We start from the raw sequence: 25,103 nt of genomic DNA on the forward strand, positions 1-25,103 counted from the left end.
TGGCTCACCTCGCTCCTGTAGTGTGACTCATCGTTGTTGCTGATGAGACCCACCACCGTTGTGTCATCCGCAAACTTGACGAAGAGGTTGGAGGTGTGTGCTGGTGTGCGTTCAGCAGAGATGTGTCGCTGTCGCAGGTCTGTGGATGTGGTTTATAGCCTGTGATAGACTGGATACCCTGCCACAGGTTCTGTGTGTCTCTGCTGTCACTGAAGTGTTGGGAAATCTTCTTTGAGTACAGCCTCTTAGCTTTCCTGATCCCGCGGGACAGGTTGGCCCTGGCTGACCTCAGGCCTGCCTGGTCACCTGTTCTGAAGGCTGCATTTCTGGCCTTCAGGAGCTTGTGGACCTCTCCTGTCAGCCATGGTTTCTGATTCGCTCGAACAGTGACGGTCTTGAGGTCGGATACATCATCAGTGCACTTGGTGATGTAGGCAGAGACAGTTTCTGTGTACTCCTGAATGTCTGTGGAGTTGTTGTGGGTGGCAGCCTCTCTGAACATATTCCAGTCTGTTGTGCTGAAACAGTCCTGAAGTGCCTCTGAGGAACCCTCTGGCCATACTCGTACCTGCTTAAGAACTGGTTTGGTGACTTTAACCAGTGGTCTGTAAGCTGGCATTAGCATAATGGTGAGGTGATCAGAGGCTCCCAGGTGGGGGAGGGGGGAGGCTCGGTAGGCTCCTCTGTGTGTAGTAAAGACCTGGTCCAATATGTTATTTCCCCTGGTTGGAAAGTCTATGTGTTTAAAAAAGTCCAGAAAACACACTCTTTGGGTCTGCATGGTTGAAATCTCCAGCCAGAATGAGAAAAGCATCTGGGTGCGCTGTCTGCTGTTCACTGATGTACTGGTACAGTTCATTCAGTGCTTCACTCCTCACGCTGTTGTTGGAGGTTGGAGGGATGTAAACAGCAGCGATCAGCACGGCGGAGAAATCTCTCGGTAGATAGAACGGACGGCATTTGATAATCATCAGTTCCACTACCGGTGAGCAGTGTTTACAGATCACAACAACGTTTCGACACCAAGCATCGCTGATGTAAACACAGAGCCCGCCGCCGCGGCTCTTACCTCCGTCAGTTAGCGTGCAGTCCGCCCGATAGCATGTTAGCCGCTCCAGCTGAACGGCGTGGTCCGGGACGCTGTTGTTGAGCCAGGTTTCGGTGAAAACATAAACACAACAGTCTCTCACGGTCTTCTGAGTTGACTGAAGTAAGCGGATGTAATCCAGTTTATTGTCCAGAGAGCGTACATTGGCCAAAAGTACGGTGGGGATAGCTGTCTTGTGTGGGCTAGCCGCTAGCCTCGCTCGGATACCCCCGCGCTTACCCCGTTTCTGCCTTCTCGCCTGCCGCCTGTGGCGCTTCCATTGTGGGCGAGCTGCAGCGGTGGGGGTCGGTGGGGGTGATATATAGAGTATGTGTCACGTGATCGGGTGTGTGTGTGATGTCAGCGGGTGGTGCGTTCTGGGTAGTGTAGTTGTTAGGCTGAGAACCTCCGTTAGAACTGAGTGTGGGAGGAACAGGAGCGCTTTCAGCACCAGACAAGACAGGTATTGATATATAACAGCTAATAATGCATTAAAATTACAAGTTATGGCTAAGATGGGTTTTTGTTACATTTTTGTAAATATGTAAAACCATGTTATTAATGCATTATAATCTGTTAAGGTATGTTACCAGTGTTACCAATGAACAATTGTAAAATGGATGTAAATGCCCATGGTCACAGGTAAAGACCACAACTGAGCCAGTGTTACTAAAGTCAAGTGCTCTACAGTGGGTGAGAGATTTGCTTGGGCTGGTTCTTTCTGGTGCAGCGACAAAAAGAGCATTTGGAATGTCTTCACTGGGCAGGAAAATAAAATACAGCCTTAACCCAGCATGTGTATCTCCTCTGGCGATCTTTGTAGTGTAACAATCCTGTCATGTTCTGGAGAGGATTAAATAGGCTTTAATGGCAGGCTTGTTTCTGTATTTCCTCGAATGTTTTAATCTGCAAGAATATCCATTCCTTTTGAGGAATTATGTCGGATTTCCTCCTGCCCTCTGTGTTCTGCTTAATGGGGAGCTGGGGAGATTGGGAGAGAATGTCAGGAAGCAGGTGTTCAGTTTAGAGAGAAATTGTCCTTCTGCTGCATCTAAGACTTTCGCAGCTACAATAGCACCTCTCAGCTCCCACATAATAGCTAAAGTCACTTACTGCACAGTACATTCTCATAACCTGCCACAACAGCTACACTTTACATTTTCCTTACGTCCATTTCCAATTACCGGGGCTGCTAACTAAATCCTCTGTCTCTTCAGCAAACGAAGACATACTGTAGGCTAGACTGTACTTATTTAAAATACATGTTCTTGTGTTAAATGGGCAATAAAGTTGTAGCAGTACAGGCATCAAAACTAATTAATTGGCTAAACTTACACTGATTTAAGCAGAGGTAGTCGTGCCCTACTGTATGTAGTCAGTTGAGCCAGTTAGTCGACTTTAAATGTTGATTGCCCCATTGTTAAATTATACAAGCTACTAAAATTGAAATAACTACATGGGACTGGTAAGAGATTAATGGGTTGAAACAAGCAAACTTGTTTTAGTGCATTTATTTGTTAAAACACCAATTGTACCTAACAATAGGTATATTTTTTTGTCCACTGTTAAAAATCATTGAGATGCGAGTCATTTTAATCTATTGGACTGTCAGAACTGTCAAGAAAATTTAATTTACCTTAGTTTTCACTGCGACAGTGACAACTCCTACTTACAGTATATGTTCATCTTTTTGCATTGGCCAGATATTAAAAAGGTCATTAAATGTATAAAAATGTATAAAAATTAAATGATTAGCTAAACCGCTAAGATACGAACGTGTCAAAGTCAGAGAGCATCTGTCTCTTAAAGAGAATGATGACTTGCACACTAATTGGTTTATTTTACGTTACACCCAAAACACATCCATGATAAATGAAGAGAATTAACACATGCATTTTGTGTGTTTCGAGATGCAAAAGACGTGTTTTTTGCATGATACCAAAGACACATCAACACGCCCTAAATCCAGCTGGGTGATGCACAATTGACCAGTCCGCTACGGATCACTAAAATAGGGCCCTTAGAGTGGTTTATTTGGGCAGGTGTTAAAAACTGTTATTGCAATCAGATGTGGACCAATGCAGCTGAAACAAAACAAAGTGTCTCATTGATTCTAAATCCTTGAGCTAAATGTTTAATCTGATATATTATGTGCACAATTACTGCTTGCAGCCATGGTAACTACACGGACATTTGTACGGTGCATCCCATTGAAAACAATGGGTTTGAAAGCACAGCAGCAAAACTTCCTTGTTCACTGTTAAAGCAGCTTTACACTGCTTACAATCTGGTCTGGAGTCCTGGAGCATCTTGCTACATTTACTTGTTTGTTAGCTTTCAGAGGACCAATCAGAGGAGACATCATGCTTGCGTGATTGGTTGGGGCACAGTTTGGTTCGTTTTGGTTTTTTAAGCCTGTGTGAAAACAAACCAAACAGAGGGGTGGAAAATGCGTCAAGTAAACAAACTGATTAACTGTTTCAGACCAGGGAATGAACTACAGGTGTGAAAACGCCCTAACTTACAATCTCGCTGATATTCAGCCACTCCAACTGGCTGCTGATGAGCAAGCTTACTACCTCAGAAAGCGCAGTGGAGAACTCAGTGGAGAGTCAGTACCATTGAAAATATCACTGATTTTTACCCTGCCACACAAACGAGGTTCGGCTAAAGTATCAATCAATGTGTCTGTCCTGCCTCTATTCCTCACATTGTCCACAGACAACAGTCCCATTGAGTATTAGCAGGAGTCATTAGTGATCTAGGCTAAGTCATAAAGAGTCATGCTCTATCTGTGAATGGTTGCAAATGACAAATTATACAAATTGAGAACAGCAAAGAATCTCCCTGTGCAACCTGAGGGAAACATAACAGCCGTCATTTACATTTTCATGTAATTTCCCATTGGCCTGTAGCACTGTGTACAGAATCAATCTTTCTAACTTCATTTTCAATATATTAGGGAGATGAGGGAGAGAAAGGAGGAGTTATTGATTGGCTGAGAAGTCACTCGGTCTCTATAGAAAAGCTACACTTTACGTGAATAAAACGAAATTGATGTTTTGGGGGTTTTGTGTTTTTTTTATCAGACTAAAGCATGTCTGGAACAGAACATTTTTCACTGTGGGTTCAGACAGCATGCCTGAGTTTGTCATAACCCCAAATCATTACTCTGTTTGTTTTTTATAGTTTCTACACAGAGGGCTGAGACCAGACACCTAGCTGTCAATATTGACTAGACAGTGGTTGGAGCCTCTTAATGCAGCCCACCCTCTAGTTGAATGTGCACGTCAACACCACATGTACACAACAGATAAAAAAACCCACCTAGATCAGATCATGAAATACGTCTTTTCAGGTTGTGTTTTATTAGAATACTTCTGTTTTAATGGGGCTTATTCAAGAAACTCAAAATGTTAAAAATTAATACCTGCATATGATCATACATAAATGTGCATTAAGTCAAATTATAATTTGACATGCCTGCAACTTGAACTGAAAGTTGACCTGACTTAATTTAGGTATTTAATAAAAAAATAAAAATAAAATAGGACTTAAAATGATGTATAAAACTGCAACCATAACACTGCAAAATATCTTGGTTTTTTTCAGAGCAATATCGGATTCATTTTGTTTGCTTAATTGTTTGTTTTAAGAGGAATGAATTATTTCAATTTCACTATAAAAAGATATTGATCTTCCCTGGAAAAAAAAAACAATAAGAATGTCTTTATATATGAAATTAAAAGTACTTAGCGTTACTTCCCTGGTGTTTATATAGTGTTTATAAATTGGTTGGAAAGTGTTCGCTTGCTTTATTAATAATTTACACACAGTTTGCTCAGATTTTAGCGCATGCCAAAATTTTTATTAATTTTCTGTTTGTTTTTCATCATAAAAAAGTTAGGACTGCAGCTAAAAGAAAAAAAACATGAAGTGTATAAAGTGTAAAAAAATAAAAAAAAGTTTTGTTTAAAAGAAAAGTTTAAGGTAGTGATGATGTGTGTGTTATAAAGAGGTGTGAGGAAATGTTCTAGAGAAGGAGGATGATGAAACTGAGGTACGGAAGTGTGAGGAGACGCAGCATGGCATTATGTAGGACGGCAGTACCTGAGCTTAGTCTGTGGGAAGCGTAGAGGGGAGTCGGGGGCTGTAATGGTGTATGTATATTAAGCAGCTGTCTGTCTGCGCTGTGTGTGATTGATGGGAGAGGACATGCTTCATTTCCGAGCCAAGCCGACGCATTCAGCATTCAGGTTCATATTGTTTCACAGCGCAGTCATGGGCATGATTGCAAGAAGAAAATTGGACTATTTCCATGGGAGTAGATCCTGTGGATGAACACAGGTGCCCAGCCACCCACATACACACACACACACACACACACACACACACATAGATAATTTCATTGAGATGTTGATCTTGAGATGAGGAGAGGTTATTTAGATTTAGCAGAAACGCATAGCGTGGTTAGCAAGATGTTTGACAGCAATCAGTCAAACTTAATTAAAACATTCACAGCTTTTATTATACATAGACTATTTTTAATTCAAATATTCAGATAGGTAGATAAGCTGAAGGGCATCACAGTGTTTGTATATATATGTCAGGAGGGCTTGTTATTCATGCTCGAGGAAGTGAGAAGGATGTCGGCTGTATCTCTAATCTCAGACTGACTTTAAAAGTGTATGCAGTAGTCACACCTGTCATCAGTTTTATATGTAAAAAAGGATTAGAACAGTTTTATTATAAACTTTTTTGCATGCTTTTTAAATACAGAAGCTTTTTTTACACCTGACACTCTTGCAAATTGCAAATTTATTTATTATTTCATTTTAAGGCAATGAATCTTGTTGATTTTTCTCTAAGGATTTTTGTCTTAACAAACTTTGCAAGTATAAGATTATTTGCTTATTTTATTTTAGGAACATTGACTTTCATTAGTTTCACTTAGAATTATCACCTTATTTTAAGTCATTTAAGCTCAAAATAAGTGCAAGTTGTTAAGCTGAACTTGCTGAGCTGTACTGACTGGTAAGTTCACTCAACAATAAAATACTATTAGATTATTTGATTTAAATATTATTAATTTGATTAGATTAGATTAAATTAGAACACTATTTCATTGCTCTGGACCAATGACATCTGAACAATATCCCATCACCATCCATTAGCTAAAACTAGACAAAATACATGAACATTGAGATGTTTAGCTTATTTTAGGCAAGGGGGTAAGCTAACGTTTCTTAGCAATATTTTTAAAAAATATTCAAATCTCTAAATCCTTGAAGTCAGACTTAAATTCAGTAAAAATAACAGATTTTAAAATAACCTGACTAAACTTGACGTGAATCACTTGAATCACGTCAAGTTTAGTCAGGTTATTTTAAAATATGTTATTTTTACTGAATTTAAGTCTGACTTCAAGGATTTAGAGATTTGAATATTTTTTAAAAATATTGCTAAGAAACGTTAGCTTACCCCCTTGCCTAAAATAAGCTAAACATCTCAATGTTCATGTATTTTGTCTAGTTTTAGCTAATGGATGGTGATGGGATATTGTTCAGATGTCATTGGTCCAGAGCAATGAAATAGTGTTCTAATTTAATCTAATCTAATCAAATTAATAATATTTAAATCAAATAATCTAATAGTATTTTATTGTTGAGTGAACTTACCAGTCAGTACAGCTCAGCAAGTTCAGCTTAACAACTTCAGTGTTTGTTAAACTAACCAAAAACAACTATTCAAAAGAACTATTATTATACTATGCATGAACCAAGGCTCTTTCATTAGTGTTGGTTCATAAAACATATAGTAAGTCTCTTTTTTCATTGGCTGCTGGCTCCATATACATGTATTTACCTACTGAGTGTGTGTCCTCCCCACTGTTACATACCATCAGTGAGTTGACTTTCCCCAGTGTTATCTTATATTGCATGTGTATTGGTATTTTATGTATTGGGGTAGGTGTTGTAGGCTGTAAGAGCAAGGCACCTTAATTTTGTGTTGCTGAGGTGTTGCTGTGTGTTGTCCTGGTGCTACAGTGTTCAGTCTTGTGCTACCACAGAGATATGTTGGCAGTGTTGGCAGATTTTTTTAAATATGAAAGATAATGGGATGTACATATACTGTGATTAAGCACACAGTATATGTACTAAATAAGCTTTACCAAGGTAAGACCAAATCCAATGTTGTACTTTTTTTTTAAACTAAATGTTTTACTTGAAATAACAAGATAAGTAAATTATTAGATTGTTCTGTGAACAAATCTTAGTTATATTAAATAAATTGTTAAGTAATGTTATGTCTTCACAACTTAAGTTTTGTGAAGTTGAGTCAACAAATATTTTTGGGGTGAAAGATTTTGGGATGATTTGGGTCGTTGGGTTGAAAACTGAGATTATCGCTAAATCAAATATTGTTGTTATTACATTGTTATTACATTGCAGTTATAGCATATGATATATTGTATTTATTATAACAGTTTTATTTAGTCAGTAAACCATTTGTATTCCTTTTTTCTGAAAAAAAATGGTACTTATTTAAAAAAAAAAATTTAACCCAAATTTTACAATCTATCTTTTTGTATTTTATTTCTAACCACAACAGACACCTGTTTAGTCCCTCTCACTCACAACCAGCAGCATGTTTTTTTGGTTGCGTGCCTCAATTACTGAACACAAGCTCACTGAAGTGTCTTCAAATATGTCCCTGTCGCTTGCTGCTTAATAAATACTATAATTACACCAAAGCAATAAACAGAGAGGGAGGAATTGACTCTTAAAAATAATGAAGCTCCGGAGAGAACTGCTGGAAATGAATCACTATAACCCTGGAATGTACTCTGCAGATTGCACACTTCTATTTTTACTATAAAAAGTGTATAGCCAATCAGATTTGTTCCTGAACTCATGGTTTCCTGAAGCAGTGTCAGTGCCCCTCTCCTCCTATTCTGTTCCAAAGTGCACTTACATTCAGTCCAGGGGTCAGCGAGGAACTCTGGGTGACTGGAAATAAGCTTTGGACCAGACGTCCAATACTATTTTAGGACTCTATCTAGGTCTATCCACCTCTGCCACTGCAGTGTATATATTTCCAATGGTCCGGAGATAAACGTGATGTGTGCCTCAGGACTATTGAGTATCAGAGAAGAACATTAAGCCGGCGATTCGGTCCAGCTTAATTTACATCCGCAAAAAGAAGGATGGGCTCGTGTTGATGTCAGGATGAAATAGATACCTCCAAGATTGGATTTCCATAATGAATTCAGCGATGGTCTGGATTTATTTGAAACAGCGTCATTTATTTTGTCACCAGTTGCAGATATATTCCAGCGCACATAACACATTTGAAAAATGTTATTCTCACCGTTTGAAGGTGGTGTTATTGCCCAATATCAAAAACATTCAGAGCATATGTTACAATGCTGCTTTTCTAACACAATAGGAGGATAAGGCCTGTGGCTGTGAAATCTGAAGTAGAAAGACTGATGATAACTCATTAAAAAAGTGAAAAAAAAAGTTTTCTTCTGACTACTTTTCAAACAGCATTTGATTTATTAATCTTACTGACAGCATCTGACAATATCATACAACTGCTTCTTTGTCTGCTGTCTATGTATTTCCAGTTGTCAGAGACAGCATGAAATATAAATATACTTTACTCATTAAGTAACTACATGGCATCTGCTTTGCTGTTTATCATTAATGAATATTTAATGTTTAGTAATAACAGTGTTAAACAAATCGTGATGCCAAAAATTGATGTTTGATATTTCGGCTGAGAGTTAATGACAAACAGAAACATGCTATTATAATTACGTCCACACAAAGACAAATTATTTGCTTTGCGTTTTTTGATCATTTGACAGTCCTATTAATTTCTCACTATGGAGAAGAAAACAGTCGTATTTATCATGGTGAAATTGGTTTGCCAGAACTTAATAAGAAAAATAGCACGCCTATCACGCAGCACTTTCATAAATGAAAATATGTATTTTATTTAATCTTCAAGGGGCCGTTGAGCAATCAGTGGCTCATTGAAAGGCTGAAAAAGTGACTTGTTGAAGGACTGCAGAGGATGAGGCTGCCTTGCTGTTCTGACCCTGGAGCTGCTGAAGATGAAGGGCTTTGCTGGAGAGTGTAATTGCAGTGGTCAGCAGATGAGCAGGGGAGTTAGAACCTGTTGTGCTGCTGTGTGTTAAACCTTTACTTGAGATATCTGACTATGAGCACCTAAATGTGACTCTTTTTTTTGACTGTTTTTTTTTTTTTTTTTTAACTGAAAACAGGCTGTTTTGCACTAAACCATTGGATAAAGTAGCTCTTATTATTACTGATTAATATAGTGTATTAATTAATATTAATATTCTCTGTTGGTGAGTAGAATTACCTTATTATTTAGTTATGCGAGTCAGTGCGGGCATCTGTAATCTGATGTAACATAACTGGATAGGTACACAGCAAAATTGGTTGTGTAAGCAATGCTCATATGAGGGGAACCCATACTCCACTGGTCAGACTGCGTATACATTTTTGATTACTATACAGCCACATAGGTTGGTTATGTTGAAGTGTACTGTAATGATGTAAGGTACCCCTACATATATCAACATCATAAACAATTGTATATATACACAGCAAAATTGACAGTGTCAAATTAACTCTGTAAAAGTTTAATTTAACACTGTCCTAGATAACATATGGTCCCACTCACTATAGTGTTAAAATAACTGTACCACAAGAGTTAAAATTTTAATTTAAATATTTTTTTACACCGTATGGAATCATATATTAACCCTATAGTAACTCTCATCAGTGTTAATATTTTAGAGTTAATTTAACACTGTAGGGTTGTAAAACAGGGTAAAACAGCAATTGTTTATTTATTTATTTATTTTTATTGGCTTGAATTTATACTTTCACCTACAAAACTATATACCAGTGTATCTATAAGACATTATAAAAAATATGAGCTATACCATTGAATAAATTACCTTTTTATGCTATCTGGGCTTTATTTAAAACAAGAGGTACCATCATAAACGGACAAAAAAGCAGTGGTTCTCTCGTAACACAATAACTCTAGAAAATCATGGAAAGAGAAAATGACGTTAATATTGTGTGCACACTGTAAATATTACATTGTTGGCTATTGTATGTTTTGAGTTTGTATTGTGTCTCATTATTCAACATACATAATGCTTCTGAAAATTCTGTAAATTACCATGTTTGATAATGTTTTTTTTTTTGTTACTTTAAATTAGGTTTGGTATATTCCAGGGGAGGGGCTACCTGTATATACTGTATATATATATATATATAACTCTAAAATAGTTCTTCTTCCCTTGAGGTAGCTGAAATGTAACTGCACCTGTGTAAAGGGATTAAGTTCTGTTTATTTGGACTTAAGTGACTTTGTAGTCATAGTCTTATACCTCTGTTGAGAGGCAGTTTATTTATTTTTTATTAAAAAAAATGCTTGTGCATACTCTGCACTGTTGTGGCCAAAATAAAGGTGATGGGATAAAAGAAGAAACACTGCCCATAAAGAGTGACATTTATTGCTACTTTTTGGTAGTTTCGGTTCATGCTTTATCACGCTTTATGTAACTGTAATAGTGATGACAAGAAGTATGTGACAAAAATAACAGCAATAATACTGATAATACAAAGAAAATTGATAATTAGAGGTTGTGGAGGGTGAGCAACTAATCCAAGGCAGGTGGCATAAGCTGGACAGCAGGCAGCTGGTGTGTGGTGGGTGACAGAACAGCCTGACAGTCAAAAACTGCCATCAGTGTCAGGATAGACAGGTGGATGATCATTAACTTGGAGAAAAGTAAATAGATTAAATTTGTTTTATGTTTATGGAGGACTGAAATTCTGAAATGTTATCAGAGTGAGGTTAATGACCACTGGACATATGACTACCTTTCTGAAAATTCTGAATTTTAAATAAGTTTGTGAGCGATAAATAATACTGAAATTAAAATCTAGCAAATTCCGCACAGTGTGGTTCAAACTCTTCAGTTAACCCTAGAACACTAACGCCGGGTGATTTTCACCCACACAATATTTTCATCACGAGATTTTCATTGTGTTGCTGCTGTCCTCTGAGCTGTATGGGACTGTATTGGTATCTTCAGGGCTTTTATGTAATGTCATTAATGTAATGGTTGATTCCCTCCTCCCACCTATGTTTTTTTCAAGAGGCATGCGTTCAGGCAATTTTCATCCGACGTTAGTGATAGAGAGTAAGATATTTTATAGTTGATTATATTTACCTGATGTTACCTGGTGTTTGTGTGTTTAAATCAGGCACATAGATGTCTCAGGAATGGGTGACCAAAGACCAAGTTCCCAGCAGCATTACCTGTTAAGGATTACCTGATTTTCCAATACTTTTTCTGCTTTTTTATAGGGTCATCCACAATACCTTTTTAAAAAAAAATATGTGATGTTGTATGTTGTAAAATTGAAGAAGGGTTCCAAAACTAGGGTTAAATAAGGAATTACCACATAAGCAAGCAGTAGCTTACTCTCTCTCTCTCTCTTTCTCTCTCTCTCTCTCTCTCTCTCTGGACATCAATTCAGGAAAGGTTTTACTGTTTGAGAAATGTCTGAGCCTGAAGTTGAATGGAGATTTTGATTGGTTCTGATTGATTGAGTTTGGCTGTCTGTCTGTTTGCGCCTGTAGGTTCTCAGTCATAGCCTAACCCCGGTCTTTTATTTATTCTTTTATTGATGTAAGCGTCCTGAATTCAAAACATTGTGGGGCATGGCCCCAATCCTTTAAGAATTGTTAGGTCAAATGTCTGCTCTGCCCCCATTTTTCCCATGGCTATGACTGGCTAATTGGTATAGAAATGTTCTTTACATTCATGTCTTGATTCCAAAATGCTTCTTGAACTGAAAAAAATGCATTTTTTATTATTAAAAAAAATTTGGAACAATGAACATTGTTCAATGCATTGTTATTGTTATGTGTGGAGTTAAGCTTAACCTACCCCTGTTTCATGCATGGATCACATACACACATAAACACCTTTTCCAGGCTTCAGAATCCCCTGGGTCTTTTCCAAGAACGTCCTCCAGAGCTTGTGGGGTGTTGAAACACTCAAAGTGAGAGATCCTGAGAGCTGCAGGATGAGGAGGAGGAGGAGGGAAATAAGAGAAGGAGAGAGATAAGAGGTGAGAGTAATGTCAGTGCTCCTCCTCTCCGTGGCCTACATCTCGAGGGGAAGCGTCTATCTGCGTTGTTTATCTGTCTCCTCCTCTCATCTCCCGGGCTCGGCTCATTTTATCAGGCCCTGCTCCTGCTCTCTGCCCTCCGCTGGGTACCCAGCACCGCTGCCCCACTGCCCCACAATGTGTCCTCTATTGGTTACATGAGTGATACTGGCTGACCAGCAATCTGTTCATTGCACGCCTCTTAAAAGAAACAGCCAATAAAACAGCCCCTCAGGCCGGCCGTCCTCCAGGCACCCGAAAAACACAACCCCGCCTAAAACGCTCCTCCTGTCCACTCCTTTGGGTGCACCTGATGAAATTAATTGAAATGAAAAGCAAATAGCTGTCCAACCATCCCACGGTACTGCTCTTATTCTAATTAGTGGATGAAGCCGGCGCTCGCGGCGTCCCGTCAGCTTCAGGGCTAAAGTACCTAATGAGATGGCTTTCAATTCATGTCAACTCTACTGTGAGGGAATCACTCAAATGAAGCAGAATGTGTCCTCATTTGGGATGTCCTGGGGAAAGGCTGACAGGGCTCAGATATGGTCAGGAATAGCAAGCAGGGGGCATGGTGGATCATTATTATAAGCCCAAATAAAGCACATATAGGCAGATTTGTTTTTTCCTCTTGCATTTTTATTTTTGCTTATGTTATTTTATTTCCTTTATTTTTTAGTATGTTTTATATTATACTTATTAAATGTGTTTTATTGTAACACTTTATTGGTTATAGTGAAATTAATGGAGAATACCACTACACTGTAAGATATAACTGCCCTAATAATCGAATTTACACTAATTAACTTAACTTCACTTAAGCTGATAAAAAGTCGAAGTTACTCAGAAAATAATAGTTGAGAAACACACTCAGTTTATTTGTGTAAAATCAATCAATCTGAATCATTCAATAAAATCTATATAGGTATAGGTATATTTGTTTTTCCTCTTGCATTTTTATATTTGCTTTATATTTTTACTTATGGGATTTTTTTTTCTCTTTATTTTTGTATTATGTTTTATTTACTGTTATGCTTATTAAGTGTGTTTTATTATAACACTTTATTTGTTATAGTGACATTCATGAAGAATACCACTACACTGTAAAATATAACTGCCCTAATAATTGAATAAATTAAAAACTTCACTCAGAAATGAGTAGTTGAGAATCATACTCAATTCATTTGTGTGATATCAATCAATCTGAATCATTCAATGAAATATGGTGAGTTTTAGGGTGGGCCTTGCTTTTGGTGCAACTTTGATGAGTAAAACACCTTTTCCCATTACCTCATGGATCCATCTTTTTGCACACTGGGTGCACCCTACTGCTCTTTTACTCACCCTCAGTGTGTAGTCTCTCCCTCCAGGCTCTCACTGCTTTACATTGACTTTATGTTATGAATGCTACAGTAGCTACTCATGCACTAATGTGGAATTTTGCCATCCATGTCTGTTACTGGACAGATTTAAGACTTAAGATCAGTAATTGTTGCTGGACTACAGCCCCTGTTCCCAAATCCCAATGGCCAGGTTTTAAAATCCATTGGAAACCAGTTTACAGTCCTGGATTTTGCTCTTGCTAGAAGTTAAGAGAACAGAATTCCAAAGTCCAGGACCAAATACTACATTTAAAGACTGCTTTTTGAGTAATGTTAACTTTTTCTAAAAAAAAAAAGTATATTTAATTTCATTTTTTTTGTTCACTTAGCTCATTATGTTTTACAGTGTAGAATCACTTCAGTTTGAATCCACATGTAAGGCAGTTTTGTTTCAGCATCTAAAACACTTTAAGTAAAACTTTATGAAAGGCACAGAAAAATTACATAAATGTTAAATGTGAAACTTCACACATTGTATATTTTTACATGAAGCTAATCATCACCATTGGTTTTCTTATACCTTTAATTTGTTGAGGTTAGTTCACTGTCTGTCTCCATGCACACAAGCTAAAGAGGTGAGCAGGAAGAAGCTCGGAGTGGAAATTGAAACTTGGTTAGCACCTTGATATGATACAAGTGAAGAATTATATTTAACACCCTATATTAACACCTTTATCCCATAAAATATTTAGAAATATATATATATATATATATATATTTTTTTTTTTTCTCAGTCTATGGATTACTAGGCATGCCACTATGTACATTACATCACTCCACAAAGACAAGTACAGGCAGTTCCTTTGTTTTACCATATATGTACACAAACATTTGACTATTTCATTGTCCAGATACAGTCCATCATTTTGCGTAAAGCATACATATCTGGAAGGTACCTGGTTGTGCATGTGGGTATGCAAAAGATGATGATAAGAGAATAGATAACTGCTTTACTGTTTACTGTCCTTTCATAAAAGTAGAATTCACACAAAACCTACCAGTGAACATGCCTGTTAATAATTAATTACTCACATTACAGACAAAATGTTCCTTACTGAATATTCAAAATTTATTATAATTATACATAATTATTTTGTATTTGTCTCCCATACAAGTGTGCATATAGATACAGGTATGCTATAAGAAATATACCTACAAATATTCCTACACGGTAGTGCAAAATTAGCTATTGAATCTGAATCAGTTATTGCACTGTATAGCAACCTATTTTCACATTGTTTACGATATACTTATGATCCAGAGAATTACTAGTCATAACATATTTACCATTTACTCTACTTTAATATGTAAAAGTGCTACTAATAATATTGTAATGCAGTGTAAAGGGCAACTGGCATTTTTAAAACTGTTAAAAAAAACTCTCTTAAAGTGCACTGCGCATGTCACACAAAAACTTTAAGAAAAACTAACTTGCTTTTTTTTTTCATTTTTTAATATAGTGTAAGTCTGGCAGTTGCTCATTATACAGTATAATGTACAATGGATTAACCAATAGAAATGCTCCAAATGAAATTAAATGTTAAATAGGTGTTTTTTTTTTTACTTTTTGTGGAAATAATATTATTGTGTAACCACAATGATATAATTATGGTTTTACTCTATATCAAGTTTTTTATTCATTTAATTTATATATATTTTTAACTTTCTTTTAAACTTCTTTAAACTTACTTTCTGTAAAGCACTTTAAATTGCCTTTATATACAATAAACTTGCCTTGCCTTGCCAGATACCAAATTATTGGTAGTAATTGCTGAATTATAAGCCTGAGAATTCAATTGATTTAATTATACATATATATATATATATATATATATATATATATATATAGAAGAAACACATCTGGGTTCGCTTTTAAAACATGATTATTTAACCAATCATTTTTTACCCTTTCATGTGCGTTCCAGTTTTGGTAGCATTGTTCGATTAAAGAGATTTTTTAATAAAATTTAATTATTCAGAAAATTTAAAAGTTTTTTTTTACTTTTAGTAAACTAAAATTCAGCTCATTGTTTAATATAATGGGTTAATAAACATGTACTTGTGCATGTACTCTATACTCTACACTCTAAAGAGTTTGTTGTAATAAGTCGTTAGTAACAGCATATGCATGACCATAATTACGTGAGTTTTAGACTGGACGGCAGGGGCAGACCTTGTCTGGGCTGAGCTCAGTCATATGGATTAGGCAGGCAGAGCATCTGTATCCATGGGGAAGTGTGCTGGATATCAGCTCTTAATTCATCTTAGTAAAACAGCTGTGAAAATGCTGAGTAAAAAACGGAGGGAAAAAACTCAATTAAGAGCCAGCTGTGCAGTGTGCCTCATATCTCCCTCCAGCTTTCCCCATCAAGCTTCCTCTCTATATCTCTGTCTCTCTCTCTCTGTCTCATTCTCTCTCGGCCTGTCTGTCTCCCCCTGCCACCCTGCTGGCTGCCAGTCTGGCCTACTGCTAACCAAGAGAGAGAGAGAGAGACATCCCCTTAACTGCACTACATAGCTCACAACTCACCTTCTTCCACAATCATGGAGAAAATGAAACAGACGTCTGAATGTCTTTTTTTTTTTTTGCTGTTATAATGAGTTTAAAACTATTAGCTAAATAAATATATACATTTAGTCTGGTTAGTTTTGGCTTTAGACTGCAGTGTGGTGACTGAGCACACCAAAGAACTTTGCTATGTCCTGCCATCATCACCCATGTGGGCTAAATGCTCATATTTTGATTCATACACTGACTTGATTGAAGTATGTTTAGCGGGTTGTCTTTCCAGGTGTTGTGGCAAATTTTGTTGCACCAAATTCTTTTTATTTTCAATTTTATGTTCACATTTACTTGCATCAAGGAGAATCAGCAGAATAAACATAACAGTTTACCCTCCAATTCCTTTTATTACTGTTTATGAATAAGGATTAATCTACAGTTACAGTAGATACAGGAATCACCAGTGTGGTGCATGCACAAAAAGGGGAGTCCAATTTCAGCACAACACTTGGTCTTTTTCTTCTTCTGTTGTTTAATTGATGAAAAGAATCTGATTTAAGTTTCTGTAATTGGTCTTAAAATTCAGAACCATCTGCATACAAACCAGAACACGATTCCATTGATCTGGACTAAGACCATTTCTTTTGATCAGACCAAATTTTGGTTCATGGCACCCTTCACATCTGCTATTTTAGTTCTGACCAAACTGGAAAGTCTAAATTCTATGTGAGTATGTATCCATATCTTATCATGAGGATCTGTCAGCATTTTTTAAAACACAAGATGTTGGGAAAACAAATCTAAACTTTCTCATTTCTTTCACATAGCCTCCACTAGAAGAGCGCAGGTTCACCTCTTTTTTTTCCTCTATGCTAATCATTAATCATCCACCTAAACTAAAACTAATGTGTGAGTGCAATGAAGGAACAAGTTAAGTTCATATCACCTATCCCATTTGCAAGGCCAACATAGTGCTAAGCAAGCTAATTACACGGAAAATCTATAAATTCAGGTTCAATAATGGGCTAATTTGCATTTTGAGAATTAATCAAAATTGATTAAATCATTAACAGTATAATGCGTCTTACTCCGAGCTGCCGTAAATAGGGCCGGGATGATGATAAAAAACAAAGGCTGTTTGCATTTGGTGCAGTGACACCATTTATCACGAAAGCCCGGAGCTCGCCAATGAATATGGAATCATTTTAATCAGGAAGGCTTGATGCACATCAAAGCAATAGATGAGCCTCCCCCTTTTCCTCCTATCATCATAAACTGTGACTAAGTCAGACCTGATGAGATTCCCATCAGCATCCCTGAGACTCGGCCTACGCAGAGAGGAGGCCGACGCTGCTGCATCAAAAACGCTCCACTAATAATGTTCTGTGCTGAAATTGTGTCGATAAATTAAAACGAAAAAATCTGAATCATGCAGCAAAGAGAGCACAACAATATAATCTAGTGTCTCTAAGCTCTTTCAGAAGTCTGTATGTGCTGGCATGTTACTGTAGCTCAATGTATTAACTACTTGGGAGTTTCTTTGCAACATTTCAGCATCGTAAGACAAATCAATACTGTAATTTAACAAATCAATAGTGTCATTTTCAACACTTTGCATTATTTGAATTAAACATGATTAACATCAGACATTGATTTTACTGTGCATGTAAATGAATCAAAATGCACATGCCAATTTCATGCCGATTCAGGAGGTCAGTGATGACCCAAAATCATTTCTTAAACAAATAGATAAGGATATTTGTTCAGGGACTGTATATGGTATACTACCACAACACAATCAACTCTCTTAAATAGAACCAACCAACTTAGTGATGCTGGTGGGGAAGGTCCTCCATCATCTGGTGATTTGAAGTGTAGTAGCCAAAACAAATAAACAAATCAAGGCTTTTTTGTGCTTTGTTGAGCCAAATGCTGCATACCAGTCACAAGTTTTTTTTTTTGTTTTTTTTTATGAAATCTTCTCAGTCTTCTAATTTAACCTTTTAGCTTTAAGTGGTTTGCTCTCTCCTCATTCATAGATATAGAAGCCTGGTTTACCTGTGTTTTCTCTCGCCAAGATAGAAACCCGCCAGAAATGTACCTAAACACCAGTGTTGTGCCAGTTCACAGCTTTTCTGAACTAGTTCAAGTTCAGTTCATACATGCTCAAAGTGAACAGTTCACGTTCAAGGTTCACAATTTTAATTCTGAACTAGTTCAAAGTTCAGTTCATTTTACTTTTTTCCTGAGATATTCAAATAAATACTTTTTTCACACTACAAGCTAGAAATCACTATACGTTCTTTGAAACTGCTCCTTGTAGACATTTGCTCATGTTCATAAGGAGAATCGGTGTCTGTCTCCGTGCCATCACTTCCACTAGCCATTTTTTTTAATTGCAGCGCTTTCTCTCACTCCCGTCATTGGTCTCTCTCTCTTTCTCTCTCTCTCTCTCTCTCTTGCCCTCACGCTCCGCGCTCTCTCTCTCTCTCTCTCTCTCTCTCTATCTCGCCCTTGCGCTCCGCACTCTCTCTCTTTCTCTCTCTCGCCCTCGCGCTCTCTCTCTCTCCCCCTCGTGCTCCGCGCTCTCTCTCTCTCTCTCTCTCTCTCTCTCTCTCTCTTGCCCTCGCGGTCTCTCTCTCTCTCTCTCTCTCGCCCTCGCGCTCCGCACTCTTTCTCTCTCTCTCTCTCTCTCTCTCTCTCTCTCTCTCTCTTGCCCTCGCGCTTCGCGCTCTCTAGCCAGCGTTTATTTACAGGGATGTCTGCCATTCATGACACATAATGTGAACTAATTCACGTTCAAGTTCTTTATTAAAAAAATGTGTTGCGTTCAGTTCAACGTTCACAAAAAAATTAGCGAGTTCAATGAGCGCTTTCTTTTGAACTCGTTCACGCACAACACTGATAAACACAACTCATTTTCAGACCACCATGCCCATAAGTGCAGATTTAATCCTAAACTCCGACACTATTTTGACGGGGTATAAGATAGCAATGAGCATTGCAACGCGCCTTGCACAGAATGTACGGTAGGACCCTCTATCTCTCTATCTCCAGCAAAATCATCAGGAACAGTGCGAGAATATTCAAGCTGCATGGGTTGGATTATCAGAAGACACCATTAGGAACCTCTACAACTATATGCTCAGGCATCTGGCATGTTGCATCACACATGTGTTGTACATGCTTTTCACATATAGTACGTTACACATTATTTCTATATTTGTAGCTCATAAGTATGACAAAAAGTTGTCCATTTAATTTTAAACATTTATTGTTTCTGGTAACATTTATCTTATTTCAGAAAAACATTGGCATTCAACAGATTTTCTAGATATAACTATCTTTGCAACTCTTTTTTTTATTTGATGATGACAGTAGCTGCAGTAAACAGCAGGGTTTCAGTCAATTACTGATGATTTTCTGTCTTTCTTTGTTTCTTTCTTTTTTTCCTTTTGTTTTCCACTCAAATTTGAGACAACCCTAGTGTTAAGAGGAATTACAGCTTGGGTGTACAGCCTGCGAACTGTTCACCTTCCCCGGCTGTATCGGGCTGGAGCTGTGAAGTTCAGAAGGCAGTTTTATTACTGCTGACACCAGTGCTCTTTCCACAGAAGGAGGAAGCAGGGGGCGGTGAGCTACTGCCTCTCTGAGCCACCCCGACATCACACTCTCTATAAACTGCCCGCAATATAAAAGCTGAAAAGGAGCCGCCGCCTTGCTCTTCTCGGTATCCGCACTGATACACTCGGTATCTGCTGCATCTGCATATGAACACCGCCGCTCAGTCTATCTCTCCGAGCCTCGGCAGAGATCTAATAGCAGCCAGTGCAGATGCAGAGACGGCAACGCATTGCCCTTTTCAATGAGAGTCGGCGGACAAGCTCGGGCTCATAAATATACAGGATTTAGCTGTAGAGCAGAAATACGGCTGAGGGGTGAAATACTGAACGACAGGCAACCAAATAATGTGTAATATTTCTCGCCTTTCCGTAATGTCAGGTTGCCTGTGTTGCCTTTGCCTTTCTTGTATTAGTTTTAGTTTCATGCGCTGATATCTTTGTAGGGGCTCAGCAACAGCTTAGAACTCAGAGTGGCAGCTTATCCTGGTTTGCACTCTTCTTGCTTGCGTTCTTTTTTTGCACTCACACACTTATGCATCACACACACACAAACGCACCAATACACGTAAACGTAAAATAGCCCTGGTGTCACATATAATTCATGTGCCTCAAGTATTATATACAGTGACATACTAAAAATCATGGTATAAGAACAACTAAAGTGTCCTTTGATTTTTGCTCTTTCCCATTGAAACTAAAGAATCCTGCGCTGACCTGTGGAAGTGACTTCTGGCACTTCTTTGTTTGTCTATTCTCATGGAAAATTCTAGCCATCAGCTGTCAGTCAAAATCATTACCACACACTGCACTGTCCGCTGCGGGTGGTAATGTCGTTCGGACCTTTTTTTATATAATACATAAGTAAACAATGTTGTTGTGCCAATGTTGGCCCAAAGTGATTTTCTGAGTGTTCATTGGTCAGTTTTGCACAACAAAAAAAACATTTATACACACCAATAAGTGAAATACAAGTTTCTATTATTGCCAAGATATTAATACAATGAGAAGCATAGAGTTTGTAATTTCCGCTCATTCTTTGAATCTAAAGAGTTAATCTTAAGTCACTGCCTCCCACATACACATAATTCTGCACTATACGAACATTAACACCGTCAATTGGACTTGCTTTTCTTTGATTTCTCTGTGCTGCCAAAAAAGAAATGTTGTGAATTTACATGCTTCAAATGTGTCAAGTGGTTGCACATGAATAAAATGTGTTTACAAACATCAACATGATATTCGCCAAGAAAAAGTAATCTGAAAGACAGCAGTCGTGTTGATGCAACATGTTTTATTCATGCGAGACCACATGACATTGGATCATGTACAATCAAAGCGGCAATTTGTTCAGTGTAAACAGTCAGGACATTTCCATTTAAAACATGTATGAATATAAACACACAAACACAGAGAAACACACGCAATCAGAGAGATGGCAAGAGAGACCACAATTTATATAGTCATGTGTACTGATCATGTACCATACATGATGTAACCACTGACCAAAGTACAGCTTTTTCTTTTAGGTGGTTTTAATGGTAAAAAAACAGGAGTCCCTGTGGGTACTGGTTGCTTTGCTATTATAAAGAGCTCTGAAAAGGGCGAAGGACTAGCTTGTGGTGGCCTTGTGAGTCCGGCTGGGTGGAGTGTGTGGCGAGAGTGGAGTGTGGAACCAGGTCTGTGTCTCCAGACTGCATGACTGCCAGCTGGCATCCTGACACTGCCTCTAATGAACACCCGCTGCCTGCCTGTCTCTCTCTCTCTCTCTCTTTCTCTGTGAGACAGAAACAGATCAACAGACTGTGTGACATAAGTTGCGCATTGTCAGATAGATCGGTAACTTGTCAGACTTTGACCTAACCACCCAGCCATTTGCGAGCAAAATGCACGTGGAGCGTAAGTGGTGCAGTTAGCAGTCAGCTCCAGCACTGAGCTGTGGCAGCACGGTGAGCACGGACAGGAACCAACCAGGTGAGACACAGCACACGTGCTCCCTGCTCGCTCCGAAAAACAACAAAAAAGGAAAAAAGTTCCTCTCTCATCTGCCTCTGTGTTTCAGTTCAGAGCTCCAGGTTGGAGCTCCACCTCACACAGCCAAAAATAAACCCACCTCCTCTTTTGTCTCTGTGCAAAAAGCTCTCATGAAAAGTACACGCCGCGGTAACCGAAATCCAGCTCCTGTTGTGTGTAAGAACCGGGGCGAAAGAACCGCTGTGCAACATTTCAAAGAGGCAGCCATGGGGGTTCACTAACAAGCCGTTCTCAGCTAATCACGCTTTACCTCGACCGTGGGGAAAAAAGCAGTTAGATCTTTGTTTGGCGTAGAGCAATGGGGAAAACACTCAACAATAACTCCCTAGTTATGGTCTGTAATTGCATCGGGCTTCCATTATGCCTCCTTCTCACACCTATTAAAGAGGCGTCATTACGGCTGCATTAGTAAACATAATTGGAAAAGATTGCGCGGGGAAGAAATTCAAAAGGAAAGCACAGCTAATCTTCAAATGCACAGGAATGCTTTAGAACTTCAACTTGAACGAAACTGAAATGGGAACTTGAATGGAATCTATAGCAGCCACTGTCTCTAGTTGTGTGAATAATAGATATAGGTGCTTGCCTACTACTAGCAGGCCTTCAACTGACCATCTTATGGCAACTTGTTTTTTTTTGTTTGTTTGTTTCTTTTTAATTGTGTCTGGGCAATGGTGACCAGAACATGCCTTGTTTGGCCACCATTTAAAAGATGGACTCTTGTAAAACTCTCACTGTCTTGCAAATTATAATTCTTTAAGAATTCTTTTTTGCAAGGGGATGCACTGACAGGCCAGGGACACTGGTAAGAAAAACTGTAGCATTACGTAAATTCATCACAAAGCGTTAACTCAGGATGTCTTGTGAATGAGACTGAACTATGGGAGGTGTGCAAGGCCTGTTAGGCACACAATTAACATTCCTTGACCCACAGTGCCACATGTGTACTTGGAATATTTCATAGAAGGCATTACCACTCACAGTGGACAGTGTAGTACAAGGGAGGTACTGATTGTGTGCCAGGAGATTTCAGCATCTGGGGAAATGTGTTTCTTTAAATATTGCATAAAAACCCTATATTAAAATATCAGTTTTTCTTTTTGTGACAATATTTTGGCACCCTATTGGGGACATTTTGGTCACTACAACGACCCTAGCACTTGGCCACACACATACACATGCATACATGTTTAAACACACATTCACAAACATTAAGTTTGTTGACATTCCTGTAGCGTTGTGAAGCTGAACGAATGAACATTTAGTTACACGTCCCCACAACATTAAGAAACACAAATCATACATCAATGACTCAGTCTGTATAGTGCCAATCATCACACACACACACACACATTTTTTTCTCAGTTCCTTAACTGTTTTATTGAATAAATTAAGTTCACACAGGGCTAATCACACACACACACACTGGCTATGTTCCTGTAATATTCTATTGAACAAATGAATAGTTAGTAAAACGTCCCCACAATGTTATGATCACCCATCTATCCATGACCCCAGTCCACACAGAGCTAATTCCAAACACACACACGTGTTTGTACTGTTTTATTGAATAAATTAAGTTAGTTACATGTCCCCACAATGTTAATATCATTCATCTATCTGTTACTCCTGTCCACACAATGCTAATTACAAACACGTTTGTCTAAGTTCCTGTACTGTTCTATTGAATAAATTAAGTTAGTTACACGTCCCCCACAATGTAAAAGTCACCCATGTATCCTTGACCCAGGCTCAAACAAAGCTAATTACACACACACACATGCACGCACACACACACAAATACACGTGCTTTTGGCTATGTTCCTGTTCTATTGAACCAATTAACAGTTAGTTATAGTTCCGCACAATGTTAATATCACCTATCTATCCACATTGCCCTAGTCTACAGAATGCTAATTACACACACACACACACGTTTGTCTATTTTCCTGTACTGTTCTATTGAATGAATTAAGTTAAGTACAGGTCCCCAAAACGTTAAGATCACCCATGTATCCTTGACCCCGGCGCACACAGAGCTAATTACAAACACACGCGCGCACACACACACACACACACATGCTTTTGGCTATCCGCACAATGTTAATTTCACCTATCTATCCACATTGCCCCAGTCTACAGAACGCTACTTACACACACACACACACACACACACACACACACACACACACACACACACACGTTTGTCTATATTCCTGTACTGTTCTATTGAATAAATTAAGTTAGGTACAGGTCCCCAAAACGTTAAGATCACCCATGTATCCTTGACCCCGGCGCACACAGAGCTAATTACAAACAAACACACACACACAAATACACGTGTTTTTGGCTATGTTCCTGTATCGTTCTATTGAACCAATTAACAGTTAGTTAAAGGTCCGCACAATGTTTATATCACATAGAATCTATTCACATTGCCCCAGTCTACAGAATGCTAATTAAACACACACACGTGCGCGCGCGCGAGAATTACACACACACGCTTCAGTATACTCCAGCAGGCTGTCCGTGCTGAAGCTGAATGAGTGAGTAGTGCGCACACTCTGACTGTGTGTGTACAGTGTGTGTGTGTAGAGTGTGTGTGTGTTTGGAATAAGGAGCGAGTGTGTGAGAGCGCGTGCTCCTCGCTGAATGGTAGCGTCCGCGCTCCGTCACGGTTTAGCCGCGCTCGCGCACAGCTGCCCGTCTCAGAGGCTGCGCGCTGCGGACGCGGGAACTGCACCGCCGCTTCGCCGCTTCCTTCACCACGGTCACACTGCTCCGCTGCTCCGCTGCTTTTCTCCGGGAGGAGGGCTGCTTCTCTGCCGAGCCCCGCCAGCCCGAGTCCTCGAGGGGAAGCCCCGCACGGACGCGTCCCGCCGGTGCGGCTGGCTGTGAGTTGTCGGTGGCTCGCGCTGACTGCTCGCGCGCCCGAGAGAGAGAACAAACAAACGAACGAACGAATTTCCTGCGGTAAATTACAGCTAGAGAAGTATCCATCGATAACTGCGCGGAGGGAGGCGTTACTGGAGAGAAAGAGAGAGAGAGAGAGAGAGAGAGAAAAGTTTCCTGAGGGAAATGAAGGCTGTGTGAAGAAAACAACACTGGCCGGTACAGGTAGGAGAAGAATTTCTACATCTTTCTGTTATTTATTTATTTATTTTCTCATATTGCTCCGCAGTGAAAAGACCCTGAAAGCAAAGCACATCGAAAAAATGTATTTTCTTATGTTTCATTTGGTCA

At 38.7% G+C, this 25,103-nt stretch overlaps 1 protein-coding gene across 7 annotated transcripts in view; it reads left to right on the plus strand.

Annotated features, from left to right (window-relative positions):
- The first annotated feature begins 24,477 nt into the window (after positions 1 to 24,477).
- The window catches only part of tenm2a (teneurin transmembrane protein 2a), a 433,542-nt gene continuing 432,916 nt past the window's right edge, over positions 24,478 to 25,103 (plus strand). For 6 of the 7 annotated variants that reach the window (XM_049484478.1, XM_049484480.1, XM_049484481.1 and 3 more), the window contains exon 1: positions 24,479 to 24,977. The gene's annotated coding sequence lies outside the window, so the exon portion shown is untranslated. Of the gene's footprint in view, positions 24,978 to 25,103 lie in introns of all 7 variants that reach the window. The other variant, XM_049484477.1, reaches the window with a different exon arrangement.

Source organism: Astyanax mexicanus, chromosome 10 (assembly GCF_023375975.1).
Source record: "Astyanax mexicanus isolate ESR-SI-001 chromosome 10, AstMex3_surface, whole genome shotgun sequence".
Lineage (NCBI taxonomy): Eukaryota > Metazoa > Chordata > Actinopteri > Characiformes > Acestrorhamphidae > Astyanax > Astyanax mexicanus.